Below are 14,150 nucleotides of genomic sequence, written 5' to 3' on the forward strand. Positions count from 1 at the left end.
AAATTTTTAGTAGCAAAATTTTTTTTTGTGTGTTTATTTTTCAGCTTGAAAGATTGCTTTAATGTTGATGTTTAAATGTACTGAAGCGAATGAAGTAGTTTGTCTTGGTTTGCGCAATACAAAAAAAATCTTAAAAATTATTCGACCTAGTAACCCAATTGTAGTGTCTATGAGAGCGGCAAGGTCAGGGCGGCAGTACCGTCGATAATACCGCGACGCGTTAACGTAGTATTTTAATATTATATCTCATTGCGACCAATTTGTGTATCAAGTTCAATTCTACCATGTTACTATTTCTACCATAAGATAAAATAATAACAAAATATTTTTTCCACAATAACCATACTACTATTTTCAATATTTACTGAACTACTTTGTAGCTTAGTGAACTTTAGAGTTGAGAGGATGGGGGGGGGGGTTAGTAATGGGGTCTAACAGTCCCATTACTAAATTATTATAAAATTGTTTTTTGAAAAGCTCATATTTATACGTAGAGAGAAAACCACACTGAGGTGGGAAGAGAAAAGATTGTTAATTATGGGGATTAGTGGCCCCATAACTTGCAGTCCACCCTGTCAGGTCAACCTCTTCGCGGTTTCCTTGGTAACCATAGTTTTTAATTCCAAGTGAATATATCACGATGGGCTAGCTGACCTGCCTTTGTAACATATTTTCACCTATCGTTTCTCATTGGTACCCGCCAGCGTATTATCCTATACCAATCAAAAATAAAAATAAAAAACACTGTTGTGCAAACATATTTACTGACAAACACAAACAATTTGAATAACGTACATTTTGCAAAGAAAAAATTACTACGACACAATAGTAACAGCGTGTGCTGTGCTACGCACTAAATTTGTGAGTTTGGTAAACATGCTTTTTACAAGAATAATAATAAAAAAAACGCATTGTTCCAAGTCGTGTAATTAAGGGGTCTCTTAAGAGTTATACGATTTTTCATTTTACTTAGTCTATAGAAATACAACGTTTAAACCTTCAAACTTAAAATGTGCTCTTTGATTTAAAGACTTTCAGCTAGTATCGGCTCGTCGGTAATAGTCGTCTTTGTACTAAATCATGTGTCAAGTAGGAGTAGAAAGAGCTAATATTGATGTACTCAAGGTCAGATGTGCCATAGGTGGACGGACCTATGAAAGACAAGGACTTTAGACAAGAGATATATACCTAACAAGAGATGATTATTGATCAGTCTTTTTGATGCTTAGTTTTCTCTCCAAATGAGTCCTGTACTGGGCGTCATCGCGTCATTTGGAACTTTGGAATATCAATCATAAATAGCAGTAAGGGTATCTTGATATGTTATTATATTCAAAGTATCATCTTATCTTGTACTGAAATCTAAATGTTAATATTTATAATGATTTTAATCCAATAACAATTTACTCAGTCACAGGCAGATAAGGTAAAGTCGTTGAACGACGTTTGCTGCATATATAACACTTATTTACTATTAATTTGTCATAAAATTTATTAGGTGTAATTAATGACGTTGGTTATAAGACAGATCATTGTTGACAAATAGTCATCATCAACAAGCTGCTATATTACAGTATGCCATCTGTATCATATTAACAAATGAATTAACACAATGTATCTAATATGTATTAGAAAATATTATCTATCGTGTCATTATTGTAATGGCCGTTTCTTCAAAAATAATATACTTACAATTAGTTTTTGAATATCACTCCATTTTGACGTGTGATTATTCTACGTGTTCATTATTTGATAGGGTTTCGGAAAGACTACTGATATTTTATTATATCATTGTAAAGATCAGCAATAATTAGCATGTTTATAATGTTTTAAACTGTAGCAGTGGGCATGCTCAGACGCACCGTGTAGCGGCACGGGAGCGCCGACCGCTTCACATAACGGCAACGAATACCACATCACCAGACCGACCGCTCTTTATTGCAATATTTCTTTTATCACGGCAATTTGATGAGCTGTACTTTGTGTAATGCCGATGAAATTACGTCGACTGATATTATTTAATGTCAATTTATTGATATATATGACAATACATAAGCGTAAAAAATTAAGATCAAGAGTGAGAAGTAAACCACTTTGTTGACTAAGTTTTCTAAAAGGCGTTAAAGCTTACAAAAATAGACTGTAATTTTAATATAATTCAACTTAAATGTACTATTGCGGCTATTTTTAGTTTATTTTCTAAACAGCTGTTGATATTGAGTTCGTATGCCACGCACCCCCTGTGCGCCCTCAGGACAATGCCCTCGCCCTGCAACTGTCGACCTACAGTCATATCCTTTACATAGTCCTAAAATCATCCCGACAATATACATTACATTGTACAGATCGTGGCCCAATGTCTATGAACTCGGGTTCAGAGTCGGTCAAGACATGGTATGAGCATACCGTGTGTCATGTTGTTGACTCGCCCGCGAACAATTTGCAGATACCTATGTTTGTTTTATATTACGCTTAATGAAATTAAGGATCATTTATAAGTGTTACTTTTTATGACAATTATGTCCGAGTCGTTTGGAACTACCGTCGTTTTGAAATTATAATCCTCTTATTTTTTTTATCATAAAGTACCAATGAAATAGTATACAATTCTAATAATAATATTTTGCTCCGCACAAGACGCGAGTTCAATCGTGACAAAACAAATTGACGAACGCCGAGACGTTTCGTAGTCACATCTGATTTTATTTTTTTAAATGATTTGATTAAGAATTTATAACAAGCAGTTTTTTGTTGTACTTAAAATCGTGTCTACAATTAGATTTTGCATGACAAAAAGCAGTTTTTTGCTCTACAAAGAAAAACGACATCTTCAGTCGTTTTAATAATAAGTACAACAACACTGACATAAACTCTATATAAAATACAAAATAATTATCAAAATAGGTAACATAACCACAAAGCTTTTCTTGGAAGTCGCTTTAAAGATGGGAAACATTTACCAAAAGTAACTTGAGTTTATAACAACTTAGTCAAAGATAAATTCCAAAAACTTTCTTTAGAAACTCTTTTAGACTAATGAACTTGAAGTTCTCGCGAACCGTACGTCAGTGAAGTTGTAGACAGGACAAGTATTGACAGAAAGTTTCAATACACCAAATGTTAGCCTATACCAATGTTCTTGGAAACTAAATCAGGTTCCGCAACTTCAAAATTGGCTTCAAGAGTTCCAGTAGCTTATGTTAATTCAGTTACCGTAGCTTGTTAACAAGGAATTACCTCATTCACAAGTAGTTTATGTACAAGTATTCGTATAGTCTCAAACTTATCAGTTATTTTTCTAATTATTGGAGATTGTTTCTTTTCTTAAGTTAGTGAATTAAGAAAGAAAAACAGAGCAAAAAAATTTTGCCGTACCTAATGATGTTTTTTTGCAAGTAGCGTGCTTCAACATCTTCCAAGAACTGCTCTTAATAAATAACATCTTGTTCTGTAGAATAAGAAATAATTCATTAAGTATATTGTTTCATTAAGTTATATAAATACGAGACTTTTATTATTGCCGATTAGTTATGACCCGCTGAATAGTTATATAAGATAAATATGTCTTATGTAAAAATTAATACAATTTCCTTGTAGCATAGACAAATTAAACTTAATACATTTTCTGAGTTTATTGACGTAATAATCTTTTTAGAATAACTTATTAATATCATATTAAACTGATAATATACTTAAAACAATACTGTGTAATAATATAATACTTAGTTCAATAAATATTTTTATTCCATTCTGCCTAGCTATTAAAATTTATTGTAGTGAATTTTATTTCGTGAGAATTGAACAAAAAAGGTGTTAATTAATTAATATTATACGCAGAGCATCGTAATCATTTATGTAATTGGTCGAAACAAGTGAAAACAGATACTAAATGAATCTATGATGGACCATATGCACCAGTTGACCTGGTTAAAGCAGAAACGAATAACGGTAGTGTCGGCAGTCCAAAAGCCGGTAGTTACTTGGAAAGTAATCAGTTGGAAATGGCACTTTCTCTAGAACAGGTCCCAGCGCCGGCTGCGGTAGGACGTGCGCGTGCGCTTACGGCATTGGTACAGCCAGATATAGCAGATAGAATATGCGAGTTCATAACGAAACATGTCATAATTCTCTATTTATTGTGCTACAAGCTAATTATTAATAGTAAATCTCTTTCCTCAACTAAATTCTTCGAAAATACTACCTGATTCCTACCTGTTCAGATTAAAAATTTAGCTGGTCTCCAGATAGGCTCTTTAACCTTACTTAGGGTAAAAATTGTCATGAAATTTAAATGAGAATTGTGTTATTGTGGGTAGAAACGTGCCGTGCTACGCTGCAAATATTTACACGGATTGCTTCACTAGTACGTGACCGACGCCCGTGTGTTAAGTTGCTAATGAAGTTCGTCACAAATCACAATTCGTATGTACATGTCTTTCTGAGTGAGACTTGCCTTGGTACAACCTTGTAATCGCAGTTTCACAATAAGCAAACCTATTGCCATTTTCATTCTCCAATACAGAAGCTCAAGACGTTTGTTACATTACTGTCAATTTTAATCAAATGCCAAACCTTGGCAGTCAACGAATGGTCAATCAAATTTTGCAATGGACTTGCAAATTCTAACGGCCATTCAGTGAAAGGATCACCAGTTATGCCACGAGTTATACGGTCGCCATTAAAAATAAAGAACTGCGAAACGATGACTCGACGATTAAATGAAAAAGAAACGTCCCAGTCGGCGGGTGGAAGTGAGAGAGAATGTGAACCAAAACAAGTGCGTTACCCCCGCGAAGATAATCCATGTATTTATTTTTATTTATCTCCAATGTAGCGGGCCGAATGAGCAATACGATACGAATGTAGTAGTAGGCGCGTATCATGTTTATAAAGTGATCGTGAAATGGTTTTCATTACCATTTCAAATCATCTTTGTTTTGTACTCATATTTTGTCCTGTGCCATAGTTACCTTTCGCTCATAGAAAGGTTTTTTAGTTTCTCTGAAATAGGTTCTTGCCTAGGTCCTAATGGATGTGTAGACACTATAATTTACATAGGTAGATTGTATAATTTACGTACGTCAAGCGAAAAGCGACCCAAGTCAATAAAACGTAATTTTGAGAAATTTTTTACTTAAGAGGGTTAGTATATATTAAAGAATAGAGTATTTTAGTAATTTGTTTCAGACGTATTAGCCATTTTCAGATACTGAATTTTGATGCGTATTTTAAAAGTAAATCAAAACGACATTCTGCAATCTATTTGCATACATTTAAGTCTGCACGACACCCAGAACGGTGTTTTTGATTCTCAGAATACTTATTTTCGTACGTTACTTTATTATTCAATTCAAGAAAACAGATGTTTCTTTACGATATCATGGAGGAAGAAAACTTGATTTACAAAATTTATCCTCCATTTGATGCCTCAGTCTACATTCCATTGAATTCCGCACGCATTCTTTTGTGATTTATTTTCTTGTACTTATTTTTCGCTGCTAAACTGATAAAACTGATGCGTGTAGTTAGTGTACGATACCTTTGTGCAATGACAATGACCATGCTAGTCCAGCCAGTTCTTTTACATCATAACGGTTCTCCGAGATCAAAAAAAATTCCGAGATCAAGAAAGGGCGAAAGATAATAAACGCAAACACAGTGATGAAAAAAATATGCAGTTACCTAAGTTCTAAGTATTTTAGCTCAATTAGAAGTTCCAATTAGTAATAAATTTGAAGATAAGTAAACATGGGATTAGTAAATAGGTAGTTGAGGTACAAAATAATAGAGATAGCTATTGCCTATAATTTTAATGCGTACCTATTTTTAAAAGTGTTAATACAAATAATTTACCTTCTGTGAACTTGATAGGTTATGGTAGTCAATATGAATCTTTATTGAGTAGATATCAATGATGTGAACATGAATGTTGCCATAAAAATACAGTTTATATTATTGTAAAACCTTTTTTTAGCAATTTGTGTAGTAATAAGCGGTCATGCGCAATTCGACAAGCATTGTTATTTGCTGTAGCAACAGCAAGACGCGACCTTTACGCTCGAATACGTGGCCATGAGAACTCCTGAAGGTTGCGTACTCAACGATTACTGCCGCGTGCTTCCAGAGATTTATCTCCTAATTTACCAACTTAAATAGACTATAAGTAACACGAACAAAAGTGCTTTGAGATCTCTATATCTTCTCCAGATTCCGATAGCTGACAAATCTTGTACCTAAGCACATTCATGTGGCGGCACAAAAACAGCCTACAATACATACAATCTTCTGATATTGCTTGTTGCGTATGTGTGTGTATGTGCCAAGCCAATAGGTCGACCAACCAGTCGGCCAGACGTTCCCCCTCCCTCGCTCTCTCCTCCGTCTGTTCTCCCCTCCCCGTATCCCCCCATTGCACCAGCCAGTCAGCGTTTAGTCGGCGAGTAGTTTGTACGTTGTATTGCTGACGCTCGATCTTCTTTACGTCATACTTCATTTTGAGATGATTTAAAAGTCTTTTTTAGTAAGTGTCTTAGACTATACTGTTTTTGCTGCGTTAAAGCTTCGGGAACATAATTTATCTTTTAGTGCGTACTTTCTATATTCTTATTCTTACTACCGCTTTGTCTTGTTACAGGTACCTACTTGGAACTGGGTGTGAACCCAGATACGGTGTGTGAAGTTTTATGTAATAAAGAAGAAACTAAATAGATTGTGTATATTTAACGTGAGTGTGTGCGTAACGATAAAATTGGATTATAGTGAAGTTTTTATTTTAAAAAGTGAAGTGTACTCTGCAAATTGCTCTGCGACTGTTATGTGCGGTAAACAAGTGATTTGTGTCATTTATTGGATTTTTATTTGCTTGGATTACTAGCAGCTAAATGGCAATTGTAAGTACCTATCCGTCTAAGTTGTTTACTGTCCCTAAGTGTAAACACTGACCGTTTCTTTTAATATTCGGAAACTCGGTTTGAATTCAGTAAAAATATAATATTATTTTATTAGGTAGCTACTACGACTTGAAACTTATGTCACTGATTTTAAAGTACCATATCTACTTTTGAGTAAAATTTTATAATATTTACTTTACCTGGTATTTAGGTCAGTAACAGATGTTCAATATTATGTTTATATTGAATTCGAGCCAACTACTAAGAAAATACAATGAAAACAAAAATATAGGTTTTTGTTCGGATATCAGGTATAAACAATTTTTTTTTCCAGAAAACTGCCTATTTATAAATGTGTGAAAAATAAAAATAAAGTTATCTGACTGTTAGGTTCGATAAATTACTGAAATAACTAATTATTTTTAAATTAACTTACTGCTTTTTTATTGAGGTAGGTAAATAAATAGGGTTTTTTAAAAAGTTATTCCATATTCTGTAGGTAAAAAACAAGTTTATAAATATGCACAGTTTTTTAAATTTATTTCAACGTAAGTAGAATAAGACGTAGATGTGATTGTAGACAATCGGGTGCGCGATCGTTGTAAATTCTCACATTCAGGTGTTTTTATAGCGTTCGGATATTGTTGGCATTCTGGGTCTATTCTCCACGTAGGTATAGATAATTGCTCATTGTGAATTGTTAGGCAAGGTTGAAAAGTTAATGAGACATCGAGATTGCGAATATACGGGCGCCATCTTCTCGTATTGACTGACGCGCATCACGACCTCGTGTGCAAGTTCACTAAATTTAGAACGCGGTTGACACTTTGTTCCCGATATCTAACTAAATATTATTTACACTTACATCCTGATATTTTTTGCCTCATTACTTATTCTTTTAGTCCTTTATGTTGAGGCTGTATTGACGCCGGAGAAACGGCTTCTCACGTAATCCTGAAATGTGTAGCTGTGGCCAGTCAACGTTCAGAAATCCTCGGAACAGTGATGTTGCTCCTTGAGGCATGTGAAGATACTAGGAAGCTTATTTGCTTCTGGGCGGAATTTGGCTGGCTACACTAGTACTACGACTAATACGTACAACGGCCCAAATGAAAGGCTTAAAGCGGAAAAAGAGGGTAATTTACATTTCGTACCTATTTACGTATCGGCTGTTAATCGAAAATTTGTAGGAATTTATTCCAATTTCGATGAAACTAAAAAGTAAATGATTTAGTTTTAATATCAATTAAAAATATATTGATGGAAAAAATATTTCTCTATGTAACATAGAAGAGTTAGGAAAAATATCTACAACTATTTTGTAAATCACTAAATTTTAGATAAATGGTAATGGGATCGATTCTGAACCACTATTTCTCTAAACCTACCTCCTATTTAACCGAATACCTATTTTAATTTGATAGTTTCACGAAATTAGTGTTTTAGGGACCATAGTAAACCACATAGGTAATAATTTGTTAGTTTTGACTTAAATTTGTTAGAAATATAGTTCCTATTGTCTCTTTGAATGAATATTTATGTAAAATCAAATTGATTTTTTATTATTACTTTATTCTTTATTTTATTTATTTATTCTTTATTGAGTATATTACAAAAAAATTTCAGTACAAAAGGTGGGCTTAATGCTATATAGCATTTTCTCCCAGTCAACCTTTGGCAAAATGGAAATGTAATTATGCGGTGAAAAATTAAAAATTATTGTAGATAAACAGTTACAGAATTTTAATTATAGAGCTAGATTTAATGAGAAGGTACTTCAGAATCGACCCCATTGGTTATATTATGCATAATATAACCCATCGTTATATTATGCTCCCCTAAGACGGTCAAAACTTGAAACCACTGTTTTGATTTGAAACCTCAAACTAATTTAGATTGTTTATGCTTTAATTTACTAAATGAACAGATTTGAAATTGGCCTTTTAGTTAAACTACATAATAATTAGTTTTGAACAAGTTTTTGATATCTATTTCATGTCCACCTTTGTAGTATCCTGTTCGGTAATTGTGATGGGCATACCTGAGGGATATACCTTCAAATTACTATCAAATATTTCGTCATACGCGTACCTATTATATATTTTTTTAAAATAGTTTGTTCTTGGCAGGGCAATCGGGTTTTGTAATTTGCGGTTTACTTGTTTATTTAAAAGCTTTCTAATGAGATAGGTTACCTTTATAACCTACTACCGTGTTACACTTTTTTTTTAAATTGTTACTAGGTAGAATGAAAAGTGAAAACAGCAATTTAGAAAATGTAGAAATACCTATCTAAATGATAAAAAGAGTATTCAATGCATGTGAAGTTCGAGTGTGACACGGATTAAATAAGTTTTTTTGTGATATTTACTTTTATTTAACTCATTAATTTTGAATGTTAAATGACGGGCTAGATGGGCTTGAATTATAAATCGGCGAGTAAAATACGTAGGTGTGAGAGTCATGGACACGTGACATGTCAGATACAGCTAAAAATCGGATTCTTCATGTGCGTCACCGCCTAATATTATATTAATTATAGGGGATTTGTTTCATTGTTCCTTCCTTCCTCAAATTGGATTGTTTGATATAAGTATATAAATACTTAACTACTTTTTCCTCGTTACTTTTATTTAATGGGTGATAATGGAAAGGCAACCCAACTGGTATAAGCTGGCGGGGCACCAGTGAGGGATGATAGGTGACGATGAAAGCAGGTCAGTTAGCCAATCGTGACGAATTCTACTATAATTAATCACGATGATTTCCAGAGGAAACCGTGTGGAAATCGACCTGTTAGTGTATATTGCTAACAGTAGGTCAATTAGACCCCATTACTAATAATTCCTTTACCCCCTTTCTCGTTACTAATCCATGTTGCAATTTGACAACAAATTATAGTTAATTTTTTCCGCAAACAGTGTCGTTTTTTGAAGAGGTAGGTGGTCCGCCCGTAATTGTATAGCAAATTTGTGGTTGCGAGAGCTGTGCTATGAAGTGAGTACCTACCTACATGCTAGTAAGTAGGTCAAGGCACGATCGCGGGCGTTCTGCGTTTCCTCCTAGGTTGGCATCACCTAGCGCCGAGCGGCGCCACACAGGTTATCCAAACAAAACGGAGAACTGTTTATATTTTACTAAATAAAATATTAGAGAAAACTTAAATAAAATTTCTCGGGTCTTCGCCATTTTTGTAGGGCTGTTGTCGCTGTCGTTCTTAAGTTTTGTCCACATTTCGTCGATCAAACACTACAGTGGGCCAATTTACTCTTGTTTTTTGGATAAATTTGGTTATTTTACGGTTTTTAATATCACTTGAGAGCTAATCGTTAATTTGAATTACCACACACATTCTATTGTCGACGAAGTTTGAAATCACGACTTATTGATTGTATTTTTACAAAGTTAATATTTAATATGTCATTACTTAAAGCTCATTCAGGTGCCTACTTATCCAGATATTAATAGAAATCGTGCCTTACTTATTTAACAACGTAATATATTACGTTCCTACTTACTTTATAAACTAAGTATGTATAATATACTTGACATTGAGGCTTGTCAAGGTTTAACTAAGTTTACATGAAGTATTACGAACTATACACATAACCGGTTTTTTTCAAAAAACTAGAGCTCTCAATACATAAGTATAAATAAATAGCCTAAGTATCATCACAACAACGTGTCATAATGTGTGATTGAAAATCAAATAAGTCCTTAACATTACTAATATTATAAATGAGATAATGAGTTTGTTTGTTTGTTTGTATTATATGTTTGTTTGTAAGTTTAACTGTTAGCGCCTTAATGACTTAAGCATTTACTGTGAAATTTAGTACACACTTAATATAATATTAAGGTAGTACAGCTACTTTTCATCAATCAGTCAGTGAATATATCCAAGTCAAGCAAATATTGTAGCGGGTAAAAGTTAGTGAAGACATAAAATTATTTAAAAATTATATCTTTATCACGTAGATTATGTGTATCGTATCTTATCGCTACTTTGACCGCTGTGTGTCGCTACTATTATGAGGAAGAGTCTCGTTAGTTTGTTCCAACGTTAGATCAGCCTCTATTAATATAAATGGCTTTTGAATGCTAAATATTAAGGCGGAGTTAGAAGACCAAAGAACGGAACACGAGCTAGAATAGAAAAAGAACAAGATAGATTTAGAGAAAAAAAAAACAAAGTACTAATTTGTTAGTCAATGTAATTGCAACTGTATTTTCTTGGATTTTAAGTATGTTTATACTAAACAATATTCAAACGATTATGACAATTATTTATATTTATTTTTATAAATAAAATATCGTAGACAAAGCGGAATTATTGCTGTACCTGGAGTTATTCTCTACCATCTAACTTTTGGGATTTTTGTATAGAAGCTGTGCGTATACGTTTTAATACAATATATGGGGGAATCAACTGAATTTCATTTTCATTCTCACTTACCATTCCACACTGGAATTTAATTACCCCGCCAGTGTATACCGTTAGGACAGGCGGAGTTACCATTCCATTATCATCCATACAAAAAAAAAAACAGTGTATTAGAATTCGTTCGAGAGGATTCGCTCGCGTGGTCTAAATCCAACGTTAAAACGTGCAAACAATATTCATATTCGTTCCTTTCAATTAACATAGACTTTGTCAACCAACTTGACCTAATTCATGTCTATACTTTCTGAAATTACATCTTGTGAATGTAATAAAATCGCCGTGTGGTCCCTCCCTACGTAGAATGGGCCACCCCTTCCTATCCCGTGGGTATCGTAATAGGCGACTAAGAAAATTTAATGGTCGAGGGATGAACAGCAACGTCCCTCTTAGAACATCACCAAAATCTAACTGCGTTTGCCAATCCGCTTGTAAAGCGTGGCAACTACTGGCAAAACCCCCATATAGGGGAGGCCTGTATTGAGCAGTAGGCAGTTAGCGGCTGATATGATATGATGAGATGTAATAAAAAATAAAATGTAACAAATTTATTTTATTTACCCACTCAGCTTTGATGTGAAAGGACCAGAAATTAAGTGTAGGTTAGGAAATTAGAGCAATTCACTCGTATGACAACCAATTTATACTTGAGTACTTCATTTATCGATTTTGAAGTAAATACGTATGTATATCTCTAATTCAAATACACTTCAGATGCTCTTAATGAAGTAGGTCGGTTATCAAATCTATTTTAATTGGGTCAAGGATATTGATAAATAAATGAATTTATTGCTATTTCTTGTTTTGTTAAATTAGTTTATTCGTAGAAATCTGAATATATACTCAGTTAAGAGAAATTGTTGAAAACTAACTGAGCAGTGTCTGACCTCGCTTAGAAATATAAGTTGGAAATATAATACAAAATCTAAGAACTTGAAATGTAAACATAAAATTAGAAATTAATTGAAAATTACAGAACAGTATAAAAAAAGTGTGCGTGTGTGTGTATGTATGGTATAGTTAGCCTTACAAATTCACTAAGAATTGTTAATTTAATGAAATTTTCACGTCAGGAAACGATGCAATCGAATTTAGGTCTCCCTTTTTTTAATTCGCCTAGCAACTACATTGTACTATTCATACTCGTTTAATTTTTGCACCCATTGAATTATTACAGTACGATCGTGACTGCAATAGATTCTAGGTCTAACTAGGTACGATGACAAAAAAGGAGGTCGCGTCACCTACTAGATAAGCGAAACGGCGATCATGCCCACAATCGTACTATGATCTATTTTTTTTATATAATCTATTATTTATCTATGCGTGATATACCTACCTACCTACTTACTCGTTAACAATCAACAACAATTTACTAGACCGCTGCCCTACTCATTAACGCCAATTACTTACGTGTGTGTGAGTTGCGTGTTTACAAGGTTGACTTATATAATTTGAATGGGTCTTAAAAAAAAACTAGAAAAAATCGATGGACGAGAGTTACGTAGATAATCCAGTGTGTGACCGATTCGCACTAAAGCTCAATTTTTTCTCTTCTGTGGAATAGATATTTTTCTTGTGAATTTAGGTGTTTCATTTTTCTCAAACTGCAGAAAGTTGTTCCATTTATAAAATTTCTAAATCACTAGCCCACTCGCTGTGATACTTATGTAGGTGGGCAAGTATGATATAAACAAACAATGCGCACACAGATATGGCCAGTTTGCACCAGTTAACGTCTCCGCCGACCCACTTAGATATCCATTATCAGGAACAATAACGACACTAATAACTGAACACTTTCTCTAGCACGCTCGATTTCGCAAGCCACAACATCGTCGAGAGCCACAATTGTTTATTTTGTAAATAATCGCATTCCTAACTTTTTGTCTTACGCAATCCACTTATACCTAAATGGAAATGAATTTATTAAGGTTTACCATGTACTACGTACCACATACGATGCTATCTTAGAAGGACATCTTTTAGATAACGCTACAGTGGCACGAATAACCAAAATGAACGAACTTGACTACTTGAGCAGTTTTATGTAGGCCTATAATGTGTGTGAATGTTAAATGATTACGGTATGTGAATCGATGCGAATTCCATAGTACTGTCGCCGTGTCTCAGCAACAGTCATCGAATATAACATTGACTTTCACATTTGCACTGGGCCGCTGATGTAACGTGCTGTGAGGCCGCCCGCGCTGCGCCCGCGCCGCCCGCCGTGATTAGGTAAACGTTGTGCGAGCCGCTTTCACCCCACTTTCACCTCCATTTCCGCGTAGTTACGAACTGTTCATTTGTGAAAAAATATTAAATTTATCAACATACAAGTACATATATTATATTTGTGAATTGTCCTTATTTATATTGAGTATTGAAAGTAATTTCTATATATATAATAATTATGAGCATTGTATTTTTAAGGACGATTGGGTTTAGTAGCATATGGCTTTATGTAACATTTAGGGTTAAAAAAAAATAATTTTAAGGGTAATTTGTTGTAATCAGTGCAATAGATGTATTACATTAGGTAAGTATATAAGTCAACTAATTACTTGGCTTTATAAACAGTAAGTATTATGTACCTAAGTTATATCTTTATTAAACTACTTACTAATTGGTCTCCATAGACTTATATTTATTTTATGGAATTAATAATCAACAATTTAGATATAGAATCATAAACAGTTTGTATACTTTTATAATTATAATTTGCGTAAAATATAAAAAAAAAAAATGTACAAACTTTTCATTTGGAAAAACTTCATTCATAACAATTTATTTTATTCTTCTCATTATTCAATAACATT

General features: G+C 33.6%; 1 protein-coding gene across 2 annotated transcripts in view; it reads left to right on the plus strand.

The window, feature by feature from the left end:
• LOC113515352 (uncharacterized) overlaps window positions 1-14,150 on the plus strand; it is a 76,746-nt gene that overhangs the window by 30,262 nt on the left and 32,334 nt on the right. Inside the window, exons 1-2 of one of the 2 annotated variants that reach the window (XM_026899522.3) lie at window positions 6,433-6,520; window positions 6,635-6,890. The gene's annotated coding sequence lies outside the window, so the exon portion shown is untranslated. Of the gene's footprint in view, window positions 1-6,432; window positions 6,521-6,634; window positions 6,891-14,150 lie in introns of those variants that run through there. The other variant, XM_026899521.3, reaches the window with a different exon arrangement.

This window comes from Galleria mellonella, unplaced genomic scaffold (genome assembly GCF_026898425.1).
Source record: "Galleria mellonella isolate WM207_F2 unplaced genomic scaffold, CSIRO_AGI_GalMel_v1 utg173, whole genome shotgun sequence".
NCBI classification, from domain to species: Eukaryota; Metazoa; Arthropoda; class Insecta; order Lepidoptera; family Pyralidae; genus Galleria; species Galleria mellonella.